This window comes from Apium graveolens, chromosome 10, assembly GCF_009905375.1.
Source record: "Apium graveolens cultivar Ventura chromosome 10, ASM990537v1, whole genome shotgun sequence".
Classification (NCBI taxonomy): domain Eukaryota; kingdom Viridiplantae; phylum Streptophyta; class Magnoliopsida; order Apiales; family Apiaceae; genus Apium; species Apium graveolens.
Window position 1 is genome coordinate 199,740,438 of NC_133656.1, and position 14,355 is coordinate 199,754,792.

The 14,355-nt window shown below is 36.5% G+C and overlaps 1 non-coding gene across 1 annotated transcript; it reads right to left on the reverse strand.

The window, feature by feature from the left end:
* Window positions 1-13,145: 13,145 nt before the first annotated feature.
* Window positions 13,146-13,218, reverse strand: TRNAR-ACG (transfer RNA arginine (anticodon ACG)). Its single transcript has one exon. It is a non-coding gene; the product is annotated as a tRNA-Arg (tRNA).
* Between the last annotated feature and the right edge of the window lie 1,137 nt (window positions 13,219-14,355).

A 14,355-nucleotide genomic window follows, 5' to 3' on the forward strand; every position in this document is an offset into this window, starting at 1 on the left:
GAGCAGATTTTTCTAGTTTCTTGAAGGTCTGGATCTTCTTCCAAGCTTTCTGTTGTTTTCTTCAATTTGATTCTGGAGCTGTCTGTGGAATTCTAATTCATCAGATTCTGAGAGATCTAACATTTCTTGCATCTCCAATAGAGTCTCATTGCTAGAGATGCTCAATTGGTCTTCTAATCTGAAGAATCTTCTCACACCCTTGTCATCCATGAACTCCATAAGCCAGTAGGGCCTTAGATGCACTCTTCTCCCTGTGTATGGGATGATAAGAGTCTTGGGAAGTGCATCTTTGGCTCTAATACTCCTTAGCTCTTCAATCTTCTTCAATACTAATCTTCTTACAGTTACATTGAACCCAAAGTTTTTCTTGAAGGATGAATAGACTTTGATCAACACAGCTTGGCTTTCTTGAAGTATCCTGTGGAGAGGCCACTGAATCTCCCTTCCTCCTTTGTACTTGAACACCAACCTTTCAGGTAGGTTTCTGTATGCATCAATTGCCCTTACCTCATCCAGCTCCTCCAGATAAAGGTTTAGGTCTGAGAATTCTTTGATGTCACACAAGTACAAGTAGTCTCCCCTGTTGATCTTGGGTTGAGCTTTGACTACTGACTTGGATTTGAGAGGTGGCAGCTTCACTTTCTTGACTGCCCTTGATTTTGTCCTTCTTGGCTTAGTAAGAATTGGCAAGTTGAAGTCAGGAATTGGTAATTTATCCCACTCTATTGGCTCATCCTTTGGCACAATAGGCTCTCCATGTATGTTCCTGTAGGGGTCCACCACCCTTATGTCTTCAAATACCACAGAGGGCTTTGATGCTTGAGTTTCAGCTTGAGTGGATTCCTTTGGAAATTGATCTTCCAATTCCTTGTCAACAACATCCAACTTCCTTTTTGTTCTTTTAGCCAGTTCTTTCTTTCTTGGGGATTTCTTCTGTTCTTCAATCTTCTTCTTTGATTCAGTAGTTTGAGATGGTTGAGAGGGAATTTGTTGAGAAGAATTCACAGCCTGTAGCTTGGCCAAGATAGCAAACTGTTCTTTCTTTTGTTTAGACTTCTTTGCATCTAGAGCAGCTTGCCTCTTTTCTTGCTTCAATCTGGCTATTTCTTCTTCCTTTGCATGAGCAAATTGTGGATGTCCAGCTACCACACTAATTTCCTTCCCATTTCTGAATATCTTTGCAATTCTCTTTCTTGAGGCTGAATCAGATGGATCTTTGTAAAGGAGAATAGATCTTGACAGAAGCTTCTTTTCATCAGGCTTGGGTGTCTCATACACAGTATCCATAGTGTTCTTCAAAGATGACTTTGGATAGTTTGCCCTTGGTTTAAGAATTATCTCAGCCTTTGTAGTCTTGATGCAGGAAGATTGTCCTTTCTCCAGATAGTTCATGCTCATCTCATTCACATTGATTGGCTTGACATGAGAGTGATGGATGGCGGACTGATCTGGTTCCTTGACTAATTGAAACTTTTCTGTATTTCCTCATCAATCTTTTTCCAGTTGATCAGAGTCAACTCTCCTTTATCAGCATCTTTCAAATTTGTTGCTGCTACATTTATAAGATCTATACCATCTGCAACTGGTGGCTTGGAGATAGTAATTAAAGGTACAATTACTTTGCTGATTTGAGCTAGAAGTTTCTCCCCCTCAGTTGGTCCTTTCTCCCCCTTACTTGATTCTCTCTCCCCCTTTTTGTTATCATCAAGTGGAGGAGTTAGGCCTTGTACTTTAGCCAGTTGCATAAGAAGATTTGTCTGAGTCTGTTGATTTTGAAGAAGTAGAGCCACTGAATTCTCAATAACCTGAACTCTATTCTCCAGCTTGGCTATCTTCTTGTCAGAATCTGATTCTCTCCTTAATCTTAGTAATAGATCATGCATGGTACCATATGGCATTATTGAATCCAGCTTCTCAGAGTTATATGTCTTTAAGTCAGCTATATCCTTTTTCAATTCATCCACACTGAGATTCTGTCTTGAGTGTTGGATCTTCATTAAATGTAAAGAGTCTAGGTGAGCTTGAAGAACAGCCTTGGTACCAGCATCTGAAGCTTCCTGAAGGGCCTGCTGAATAGCTATCACTTGTTTTACCAAAGACACCTCAAATTGCCCTGGTGTAAATTCCTTTGCCCATGCCCATTCAAGTAAACTTAAAGCAGAACTTGGGCCTTCAGCTCCCCCTAAGTTCATGCTTCCATCCAAAGAACCAGAGTCATCATCATCAGAATTTACTCCAAATTCTTCAGATGGCTCTCCAGCTTGAGAAGGCATTCTGTTCACAGCAGCTTTATCTCTTTGAAGAGATTCTGTGATGTGCACTAAATTCAAAGTCTGCTCTGCCTCCACATTGCCCTGAGCAGCCAAGAGTTGATAGGCTGATACAGGGTGAGTAAAAGTGTCAGCATCCAAGGAAATATTATCAATTACAGCTTTGTAATGTTGCTGAAATTGTCTTTCCTTTTCAGCATCATCCACAATCATTGACTCACTAGCAATGACTGGTTCCATCCTTATTTCTCCAGTACCTGCCTTTCTCTCATATTCTCTCTTTTGTTGCATCAGGGTCTCACCCTGGCTCCCCACCCTCACACCCTCACCTTCACCTACTAAGGTGGGACTCCTCTCGCTCACTTTTGCCAATCCTGAATGAATGGATTGCTGAGATTCACTCTTTTCCTCTCCTTTTGCCTGGGAGCAACCCAGACTCTCACTCAATGCACTCTCCTCTCTCAGTCCTAAGAGTGATTGTATTACCACCAAATCTTCTGCACTTAAAATTATTGAAGTTTGATGTTGTGCAGAGACACTCGACGGATAATTGATATCCGTCAGGTGAGTGGTAAAGCTATCCGACGGATAACTGCTGTTAAGCTTATCCGTCGGGATACAATCACTACTCGACGGATGAGCAATATCCATCGAGAGAGTAGAAATGAATGAGGTGGGAAGAGAAACTATTGTTAACTCTGTGTTGATTGAATTTATTTGAGGCACAGATGTCACAATAGAATCAGAAAGAATTGGCAAGTGAGCCAACAAATCATCTAAAAGATGATGCTCACTTGCACTAGATTTTGGCTTCCCCAACAGAGTTAAAGAAGGGGAATCAAGAATTAAAGTGTTTATCATGTCCACTTCCAGTGAGTGAGTTGGTGAGTATTGTGTTTCTGTGGCTTCTATTATGAGAGATTTTGGCTGTGACTCCACATTTATTGGAGCCACGTCAATCTGAATTTGAGAAGGTGCAGGGACTGTGTCTTTAGCACCAGTTTGCACTAAGTGTGTGCCCTGTGCATCCCCAGTTGTTTTGGATTTCTTCTTTCTAGTGTAAGTTTGATGTGAGCTTGTGTCCCTAACCCTCTTGGCCTGTGCTCTTGGATGAGAGCTTTGTTCAATAGCCACATCCTTTTGGGAGGATGCAGCTAGAAGTGAGCTTTTGTCCTTTTTAAGCACTACAGTTTGTTGGGAAACTGCAGTGTGGCTAGGCTGGGATTCACTCAACTCTCCAACCTTATCCTTGGGGCTTCTTTGATGTTCACCCCTTCCCTCACCTACCTTACCCTCCTTCACACTCCCCTCTTTGGCTTTGGTAGATTTTTCAACTGGTACCTTTTGAGAGATACCCGAGGGGGTTTTCTTTGATTTGGATTTAGAAATTGCAGTTGTTTTGGCAGCTTTAGTAGGCAACTATTTGGTCATTGCCACAATTGCCATAGCCATGCCTGAAGTCAAAGAAATAGAAGAGATTGGAATGGTTGAGGGTATGGATGAACTTACCTCACTTACCTGATGTGTCAGCATTACAGGAAAATAGAACATTGGCACATCCCTGTGATGGTTGGCTCTGTTCAAGTCTACAATGATTCTTCTCTCTTGAACCCAACAAGCTAATTTGTTGTCAGGGTTCTCAAGTACAATCTCTTGACAAAGATGGTTAGCCAAAAGCATAAAAAATCTAGCATAGTAAACATTCTTTCCTCTTTTGGCTAAGTCACCTAATTTAAAACCTAACTCATACACAATAAGGTCACTGAAATTGTAAAATTTGTCTGTAACTAGCATGTATAGCATGTTAAACATGGAAATGTTCACAGAATCAAAATTACTGATTTTTTCAGAAAAGACTTTAGTTACAACATCACACAAGAAACTCCATTCCTTCCTAAGACCTAGTCTTCTAATTTCACTTAGTTTTGCAGTAGGAAGAGCATAATGAATGGAATTGAGCATATTGACAATATCAGTGTCAGTGTGTGGTGCAGTTACAATATCATCAGGAATCTTGAAACATGCTTTTATTACATCACTATTGATACAGAAATCATTACCTTTGATGGTCAGAGTGATTATTTTGTTAGTAGAGTTGTAGATTGTTGTTGTCCACATCTCCTCAACAACTTCACAATAAATTGTGGGAGATTCCAACATGGCAAAACTTAACTTGCAGTTTTTCACGAAGTCCATCATCTTATGATAGTCTTCAGATTGCTGAATCCCCTTATTGACCAAAGCAGTGAAGTTGTTCTTCTCATAGATGAACCCAGTCTGTGACATGATCTTTACTACGGGTGCCATTGTTAGAGAAGAAAAGCTTGAAGAGAAAGAGGATTTTTGCTTGAGAGAGAATGAAATAACACAGTTGAATTTGAGAGTGATAAAAGAAAATGATTAGAATGAAATAAGCTTTTATACTTTACTCAAAATCAACGGATAAAAATAATAAAGAAAAGTAAATTACCCAAAAGAAATTGCCTAAAACAGCCGTTTTAAAATAAACTGTAAAAATTCTACCCATTATCCGTCGTGTAATGCTTACAAACTATAAGTATACTCGATGGATAATGTTCAGGGAATTAACGGTTAAGATTTAGACACTTCGACGGATGAGGATAAGCTGTTATCCGTCGAGCTTTAAATACTCCAGAAAAGTAATTAATTTTTATTTACAATTTGTATATCGACGGATGACTCAACTCGATGGATAATGGTCATCCGTCGAGATGCAAATTTTGACTTAGCCAAAATTTTCATCCAAGACTAAAAATCAGTTAAATTTCTGGCTACTTTTCAACTTGCAAGATAATTCAGATAAATTCAAGAGTAATTAAGCATACCTAACTCACTCACCAACCTAGAAAAGGTGGATTCATCCAGTGGCTTGGTAAAAATATCTGCAAGTTGCTTCTCACTTGGAACAAAATGTAACTCTACAGTACCATTCATTACATGTTCCCTTATGAAATGGTACTTGATGTCTATATGCTTTGTCCTTGAATATTGCACTGGATTTTCAGTAATGGCAATTGCACTTGTGTTGTCACAGAAAATAGGAATCCTTTCAACTTGCAAACCAAAGTCTAGCAATTGATTTTTCATCCATAAAATCTGTGCACAGCAACTGCCAGCAGCAATATATTCAGCTTCAGCTGTAGAAGTAGAAACTGAATTTTGCTTTTTACTGAACCAGGACACAAGCTTGTCTCCTAAAAATTGACAGGTTCCTGTTGTGCTTTTTCTATCAATTCTGCAACCTGCATAATCTGCATCTGAATAACCAGTTAGATCAAAACTAGAATCTCTAGGATACCAAATGCCAAGGTTTGGTGTTCCTTTGAGATATCTGAAAATTCTCTTAATAGCTATCAAATGAGACTCTCTAGGATCAGCCTGAAATCTAGCACACAAACATGTAGCAAACATTATATCTGGCCTACTAGCTGTTAAGTATAGAAGTGAGCCAACCATGCCTCTATAACTTGAAATATCCACAGACTTTTCAGTAGTGTTTAGTTCAAGCTTAGTTGCAATGGCCATGGGAGTTTTTGCAGATGTGCAATCCATTAGATCAAACTTCTTTAAAAGATCAAAAATATATTTAGTTTGACTAATGAATATTCCATCACTAACTTGCTTAACTTGTAAACCAAGAAAGTAAGTTAGTTCTCCCATCATACTCATTTCATACTTGCTTTGCATCAGTTTGGCAAACTTTTTACAAAGTTTCTCATCTGTAGAGCCAAAAATAATATCATCTACATAAATTTGAACAAGTATGCTAGAGCCATTCATATTTCTGAAAAATAAAGTTTTATCTACAGTACCTCTTGTGAAGTGATTTTCCAAAAGGAACTTTGATAAAGTGTCATACCAGGCTCTAGGTGCTTGCTTCAGTCCATAAAGTGCTTTCAGTAGATAATAGACATACTCTGGGAAATTTGGATCTTCAAAGCCAGGAGGTTGACTTACATACACTTCTTCCTCCAAATCTCCATTCAGAAAGGCACTTTTGACATCCATTTGATAGACCTTGAAATTGGCATGGGCTGCATAGGCTAAGAAGATTCTGATGGCTTCAAGTCTTGCAACAGGAGCAAATGTTTCATCAAAATCTATTCCTTCTTGCTAAAAATAGCCTTTAGCAACCAATCTTGCTTTGTTCCTTACTACTATGCCATTTTCATCCATCTTGTTTCTGAATACCCATTTGGTGTCTATTGGATTCTTTCCTGTAGGCTTGGGTACCGGCTTCCATACTTTATTCCTTTGAAATTGGTTTAGCTCCTCCTGCATAGCTACAATCCAATCATGATCTAACTCTTCTACCTTCTCTGGTTCTTCCTTAGACAGGAAGCTGCTGTATAGACATTCTTCTTGAGTTGCTCTCCTGGTTTGAACTCTGGAAGACACATCACCAATAATCAGTTCAAAGGGGTGATCTTTTGTCCATTTTCTTGGTTGAGGTAGATTAGCCCTAGATGAAGAGACTTCAATGTTGTCTTGATGTGTGATTGAGTTTTGATTGCTAGAAACTCCCCATGAGTTTGTGGATCTTTGATTTGAGATTAGGGTGCTTTCTATGGGTGATCTGCCTTGACTTCCTGCTCCTTTTGATAACCCGACGGATGGTGAATTTTGAGTACCGACGGATGAGGCAGGTTGTCTTCCGATGGATAATACAGATTGCCTTCCGACGGATGAAGCGTTATGTAACTCGACGGATGTTGAGTTTTGTGCTTCATTTGTAGTAGATTTGTCTGCATTATCCTTAGACACTGTTTCTTGATCACTCTCATCATCACTTTCATCACTGACCATCTCAACATTGTCGAATTTGAGGCTCTCATGGTAATCTCCATCTTTTAGTCCTTCAATCTTTTTATCATCAAACACAACATGTATAGATTCAACAACAATGTTGGTCCTTAGATTGTAGACTCTATATGCTTTACCAACAGCATATCCAACAAAAATTCCTTCATCTGCTTTAGCATCAAACTTCCCATTTTGATCAGTTTAATTTCTCAGAATATAGCATTTACAGCCAAAGACATGAAGAAAGTTCAGAGTTGGCTTCTTGTTCTTGAACAATTGATAAGGTGTCATGCATCTTGCTTGATTAATCAGAGAGATGTTCTGAGTGTAGCATGCAGTGTTTACAGCTTCAGCCCAGAAGTATGTTGGTAGTTTTGATTCTTCAAGCATTGTCCTTGCAGCTTCAATAAGAGATCTATTCTTTCTTTCCACTACTCCATTCTGTTGTGGAGTCCTTGCTGCTGAAAACTCATGCAAGATTCCATTTTCCTCATAAAATGCTCTCATGACATAGTTCTTGAACTCAGTTCCATTATCACTCCTGATTCTTCTAACTTTGAAATCAGGATGATTGTTAACTTGCCTTATGTGATTGATGATGATTTCACTAGCTTCATCCTTGGACTTTAGGAAATAGGTCCAAGAGAACTTTGATCTACAATTACTAGGCAAAATCTTTTCTTTGAGATTGACAATATATTGACTGGTCCAAACAAATCCATGTGAAGCAGTTGCAGAGGCTCTTCAATTATTGAATCAAGTTTCTTCCTGAATGATGCTTTAATCTGCTTCCTTTTTTGGCAGGCATCACACAGTCCATCCTTTGTAAACTCCACCATAGGAATGCCTCTAACTAGCTCTTTCTTTACCAGCTCATTCATGGTCTTGAAGTTCAAATGGGATAACTTCTTGTGCCATAGCCAACTTTCATCTTGACTTGCTTTACTAAGAAGACAAGTTACAGATTCTACTTTAGTTGAGTTGAAGTCAGCTAGATACATATTTCCTCTTCTCACACCAGTGAGAACCACTTTGTTGTTTTGATTATTAATCACAACACAGGTTTCTTTGTTAAAGGTTACTGAGTTGCCTTTATCACAAAGGTGGCTGATACTCAACAGATTGTGTTTGAGACCATCCACTAAGGCAACCTTTTCAATGATGACATTGTCCTTTGAAATCAAGCCATATCCCACAGTATAACCTTTGTTGTCATCTCCAAAAGTGATACTTGGGCCAGCTCTCTCTTCAAACTCTGTGAGCAGGGTATAATCACCAGTCATGTGTCTTGAACAACCACTATCCAAGTACCAAAGATTCCTTATGTTCCCTGCACACATCAAAATCAAATCAAGTTGATTTTGGTACCCAAGTTTCCTTGGGTCCTGTCTTGTTACCTTTCTTCTTCTGTTTCTTAGGTCTTAACTCATTTGACTTAGGAATTTCAGATTCTTCCTTAGTCATTTGGGTTGGGCCTTTGAAACCACTAGATGCAACAGAATTATCATGCATGTTATGGCTTACAGGAAATGGCATGCTTGGTGCAAACATGTTATTCCAGTAAGGCATGCTAAATGGCATTTGAGGCATATTATATGCAGCATAATATGGATTAGGTGCAAATGGCATATTAGCAAACTGTGCATTCATGTTCTGTGTAGGCATAGCATTAACAGGCATGGGAGGCATGGCATTCATGTTAGAGAATTGAGGCTGAACAGACATGGGAGTAGGCATGGCAGATTTGCAATTAACAGACAAATGATTTACACTACCACACTTGACACAGATTTTTCTAGGAGCATATTTTTCAGGTGTGTAGTTATTATGTTTGTTAATCCCTACTTTACCATTCCTATTATTTTTCCTTTTAGTCTCTGTTTTTACCTCTATCTTCTCAAGTCTGTCACTTAACTGTTTGACAGTCATGTGACCAACATTAGCCTTCTTCCCTTTCTTGGCTTAACTTGACTCTCCTGAAACAAAGTTCTTGGAAACAGACCCATACTTTTCATTTAGCTTGGTTAATTTGGCTTTGCTAATGGGTTTGCTTACAGCCGACGGATGAGGATTTTTATCATTCGACGGATAGCACTTTTTGTTATCCGACGGATAGTCCTCATCATCCGTCGAGTCTACATCTGTCAGCAATCCATCTACCAAAGTGGGTTCTAGTTTCTCCTTATTCTTTTTCCAGGCTTCATCACAGAAAGACTCAATTCCTTGAACCTTGGTGATTTGAGCATGAATATCTCTGGATGTTTTCCATGCTTTAATCACCTCATGTTCACGATCGAGCTGCTTCTTTAAAATTTCTTCCTTTTTCAAGGACTCAGTTAATTCCTCCTTGGCAATTTTACACTCAATTTTTAGTTTCTCAAACTCAACAAACTGAGACTCGAGCACATTATTCCTCTCACTCAAGAACAAGTTGTTTTCTTTGATTTTAGCATTTTCTTTAGTGAGGGACTTAAGTGTAACACGCAAATAATACAATTCTGTAGACATGTCATTTATTGCATCATTACACTCAGCTTTAGATAAATGTGCAAGGTTTGTAGTGATTACCTGATTGCTTGAGGAACTTGTCTCTGTTTCATCAGACTTGGCCATAAGGGCTAGATTGACATAGCTGACATCCTCATCTTCATCCAAACCATCAGCTGCCCAGTCATTCTCTTGTGTAATAAAAGCCCTTTCCTTCTGTTTGAGTAGATCAAAGTATTTTTGCTTATAATCCACAGACTCAAATCTTTTCTTACTGGAATCTGACTTTCTACACTCATTTGCAAAATGCTCTGCCAAGCCACATTTGAAACACTTGAATTTTGATTTATCCACCATGTTTATATTTGGCTTGGCAGCTCCAAAGTTCTTTTTGAACTTGAGCTTGGCAAATCTTCTTGAAAGGAATGCTAGGTGCTCATCAATGTCCTCCATGTCATCTTGGCTCAATGAATCTTCACTTTCTGCAGCTAGCCCTCTACCCTTGCTTTCACAGGCCTTTGAAGTTGATTCCACAGCTTCTATCTTCACTTCCTTCTCCTTTTCCAGTTCAGCCACAAGTGCAATGGATCCTCCTTTCTTCTTTCCTCTCTCCATTCTTTCATCCTGCTCTATCTCAAGCTCATAGGTCTTCAGAATGCCATACAGTCTCTCCAAAGTAAATTCCTTATAATCTTGTGAGTTTCTCAATGAGACTGTCATTGGTTTCCATTCCTTTGGAAGATATCTAAGAAATTTCAGATTAGAGTCTTTAGTCTGATAGACTCTTCCATGCAATTTAAGAGCATTTAGTAGCTTTTGGAATCTACTAAAAATGTCAGTGAGTGACTCACTTTCTTCATTGTGAAAATGCTCATATTGCTGAATCAGGAGCTGCATTTTATTTTCTTTTACTTGCTCAGTACCATCACAGATTATTTGTATTGTGTCCCAAACTTCCTTGGCAGTCTTGCAGTTGATGACGTTATCAAACATGTCTGCATCAACACCATTGAACAGAATGTTCATGGCCTTTTTATCTTTCCTGACTTGTTCAATATCAGGATCAGACCATTCATGCCTTGACTTTGGAACAGATGGTTCATTTCCTGTTGCAGCTCTCATTGGAACATGAGGGCCTCTTTCTATGCAGTCCACGTAGGCCTCATCTTGAGAAAGCATATGAAGATGCATCTTTACCTTCCAATGATACCATTATCTTTATCAAGAAAAGGAATCTTGACTCCAACATCTTTCTTGTTCATCTTGCTGAATTGTTTTGATCTTTAAACTCTTTGTAGATTAAGAGCTTGCTCTGATACCAATTGTTAGTCCCTTAACAATATAGCAAGAATTACAGAAGGGGGGTTGAATGGAATTCTTGAACCTTTTTCTTGAAATAAAAATGTTCAACTCGATTATGGATATATCTGTTTTGATTAGCACATTGCGGAATATAAACTTGAATGAATCAAAACATAAGTAATTAAAAACAAGAGTCTTTAGAAATTTTCTGGTGGATTTAAACAATTCCACCAGAGATATATATAATATATCGAGAGGACTCTATGTGCAGAATTGCTCACAGCTGCTTAGAAAATTGAACTGCTGAGAATACAGGAAATGCTAAAGATAGTGCTTACAAAGATTTCTCTGTTTTTGGTTTCTTAGCTATCTCAGTTATTTTTCTTATTTGCTACTCTCTTGGTTTATATATTACCAAGATTACAAAGTCAAAAGAACTGAATAAATATAAAATCTAACAGTCTTGATCTTTGTTGCTTTTCGTCCTTTATTACCCAGTCAATGGGCTTCCACAGTGTGTTTGTATCCAACTCAACGGCTGTGTGTCAGCTTTCACTGTTCAACTGATGTTTGAATCTTGATATGATCATCCGTCGACTTTCAGATCATCCGTCGATGACTTAATTGATTATCCGTCGATGACTTAATTGATTATCCGTCGATGACTTAATTGATCATCCGTCGACTGCTATGTTAAACATCCGTTGATAGTCATTTGATCATCCGTCGAAGCTTTGTTAATCATCCGTTGGTAGCTATTTTGGCACTTGACTTCATTTCACTTATACAGAATTACAAGACATTGTTTATGTACAGTTAATCAACCTATTCTGCATATCTAGTTAAAGTCAACATGACTTATATGCTACTTCAGATTCTATACAAAGGTGCATACAACACTGTGCTACAAACTTATTATTACATAAGCTACTCACTCGATGGATAATAAGTTAATCATCCGTCGGGACTATAATGAGTTATCCGTCGGGACTAAAACTCTTATCCGTCAGTGCTACATTATTTCACTAAGTAAAATCTACTTAGACATTTTGTTTAAGTGATCATTAAGTACACAACATATTCACAACATATTAGTAGACATACATGTTCATAATTTTTTAGAACATTTAAACTTATTTCAAGTGATAACATTAGTAAGGGGGAAAATATTATTATAGAGAAATTATTATTTATTGAGGGTAAAAATATAATGTCTCGATTATGTTAGGACCTTAAAAAATATTATTTTAGGATAGTGATTACTTAATCGATTAACTATATCTCTATAAAAGATATTTGAAAAATACAATATTATTGATTGAATGATATTATTTTATTGATGATTGTATGTATATTTTTTAGAAAAAAATATTTATGCTTTAATTAAAATTTGATTTTTTAGTTCACAACAACAGGATACAAATTATACTTATTCTAATATTAATTTGATTTATCTGGGATCAATAGTTTACATTATTTTATTTTAATCTGATTCCAATACACCGACTAAATCAAATTAATTATTTTTAGTTTAATTTTTTTTTAAAAGTTTGGATCAATAAGATAATTTTGTTTTAGACTAAATAATTAGTATATATGATTTTGTTTATGTTGGTCGAATTGCATTTTTATTTTAGTTTTGTGCTTGTCTGAATAAATTGTATAATGTATTTTCTTAATCTTGGATAAATAAAATATATTATTTTGTTTAATTCAGTTCATTAGTATAATTTTTTTAGGAGGATTGATAGAATTATTATTTTAATCTTAACCCGAGTCACATTATATCAACTAAATCTTAATAATTATATTTAGTTTGCTTAAATTTATTTTAGCCCGAAATAACAAATTAGAATAATATAGAATTCGATATGAAAAAAATAAAATTAAATTGGTAGAAGAAGTTGAATTTAATATAAATTATAATGATATAGAGTTCGATAATATAAAGTTCGATATAAAATAACATTGAAATCGAATTAATATCAATTAGAATTAGAATTGATCGACCCCATAATTCGAATTAGAATAATTAAGTAATTTAAGGAAGTACCGACTACCAAACTTTAATGTTTCGTATATCATAATATAGTATAGTATAGATTTAAGAAACGCACGGGAAAATAAGAATTAAGTCCAAATTTAATTCTTGAAATTTAATAACCAGATTCTTTTCCCAGCTAAATTTGGATGAGATCTCGTCTCCGCAGGTAAAAGACTTACAAAAGAAAAAGGTAAAATAGCCTATTAAAAACACATTGTCGACTCCGCTGGGGATCGAACCCAGAGTCTCTGGTTTCGTAGACCAGCGCCTTATCCATTGGGCCACGGAGTCAATGTTGAGGTAGACATGTTTTCATCACCTATGTTATTTGAGATCTCTTCAGCAGCTATAGCTTTAAAAATAGTAAAATATAGGTACACTCGATGGTTAATCATATTATAATATAATTTTTTTTAAATTTTATAGGTCAATGGTCAATAATTGATTTGATTTACGAACTTTTTTAATATGAAATAAAGGGACTTAATTATTTCAAAAATTATTTAAATTGAATAAAAATAATAATTTCTGATTCAAACATAGGTAAATAAGTTTAATGTTTTTTTTTGACAAAAAGAGCTCGCAGAACCGACTGGAATAAGCTTTATAAAAAAATTCCTCTGAACAATTTATGAAAGAAGAGTGTGTGTAATTAATTAGTAAAGAAAACTCAGTAAATAGAGATAGATTTTGAAGAAATTAAGAAATATACAATTTAAAAGAAAAGAATTAAGTAATGTAGTAAGCAGATTTATTACAAGTAATTGGTCAACCAAATGGAAAACACAAAATCAGTATGTATAGCACCCTTGTTTAACGCACATCCATTAGACAATATGAGTCTCTCTATAATCACTAGCTCCCTCTGTCACACACCTTTTTGCATGCTTAGGCCTCCACGTATTTACTATCATCTTTTCAGCATGCACACTCACAACACTTCACAAGCTTTTGTTGCATCCATGGATAACATCATCAAGCTCCAAAATGAACTTGATCATCGGCACAAGTTTATTTGCAGAGTATATCAAGATTCTTATTCTCCTGGCATTTTTTACGGCAAAAATCCGTTGCGTTTCTCGTTTCCTCTTCTTTTATTAGAAATTTCTATGGTCATTGTAATTACTCGAATTGTTCGTTATGTACTCAAGCCTCTCAAGCAACCCAGAATCGTCTCTGAAGTCATTGTAAGTTTCTTTTCTTTCATTTATTTGTGTGTAGGGGCAGATCCATGAATTTTTCTAATTTTTCGGAGACATTTTTATATTTTTGAATTCTTATGTTATGGGGCATTTTCATATTTTTTTTCAAAAAAAATTCGGTGAAAAACATATAATTTAATTTTTCGGGAGACATGTGTTCTCGGGTGCTTCTTACTAGATCAGCCTCCGTTTATGCAGTAGTGTTGGTTTTAGCTCTGTTTTGATT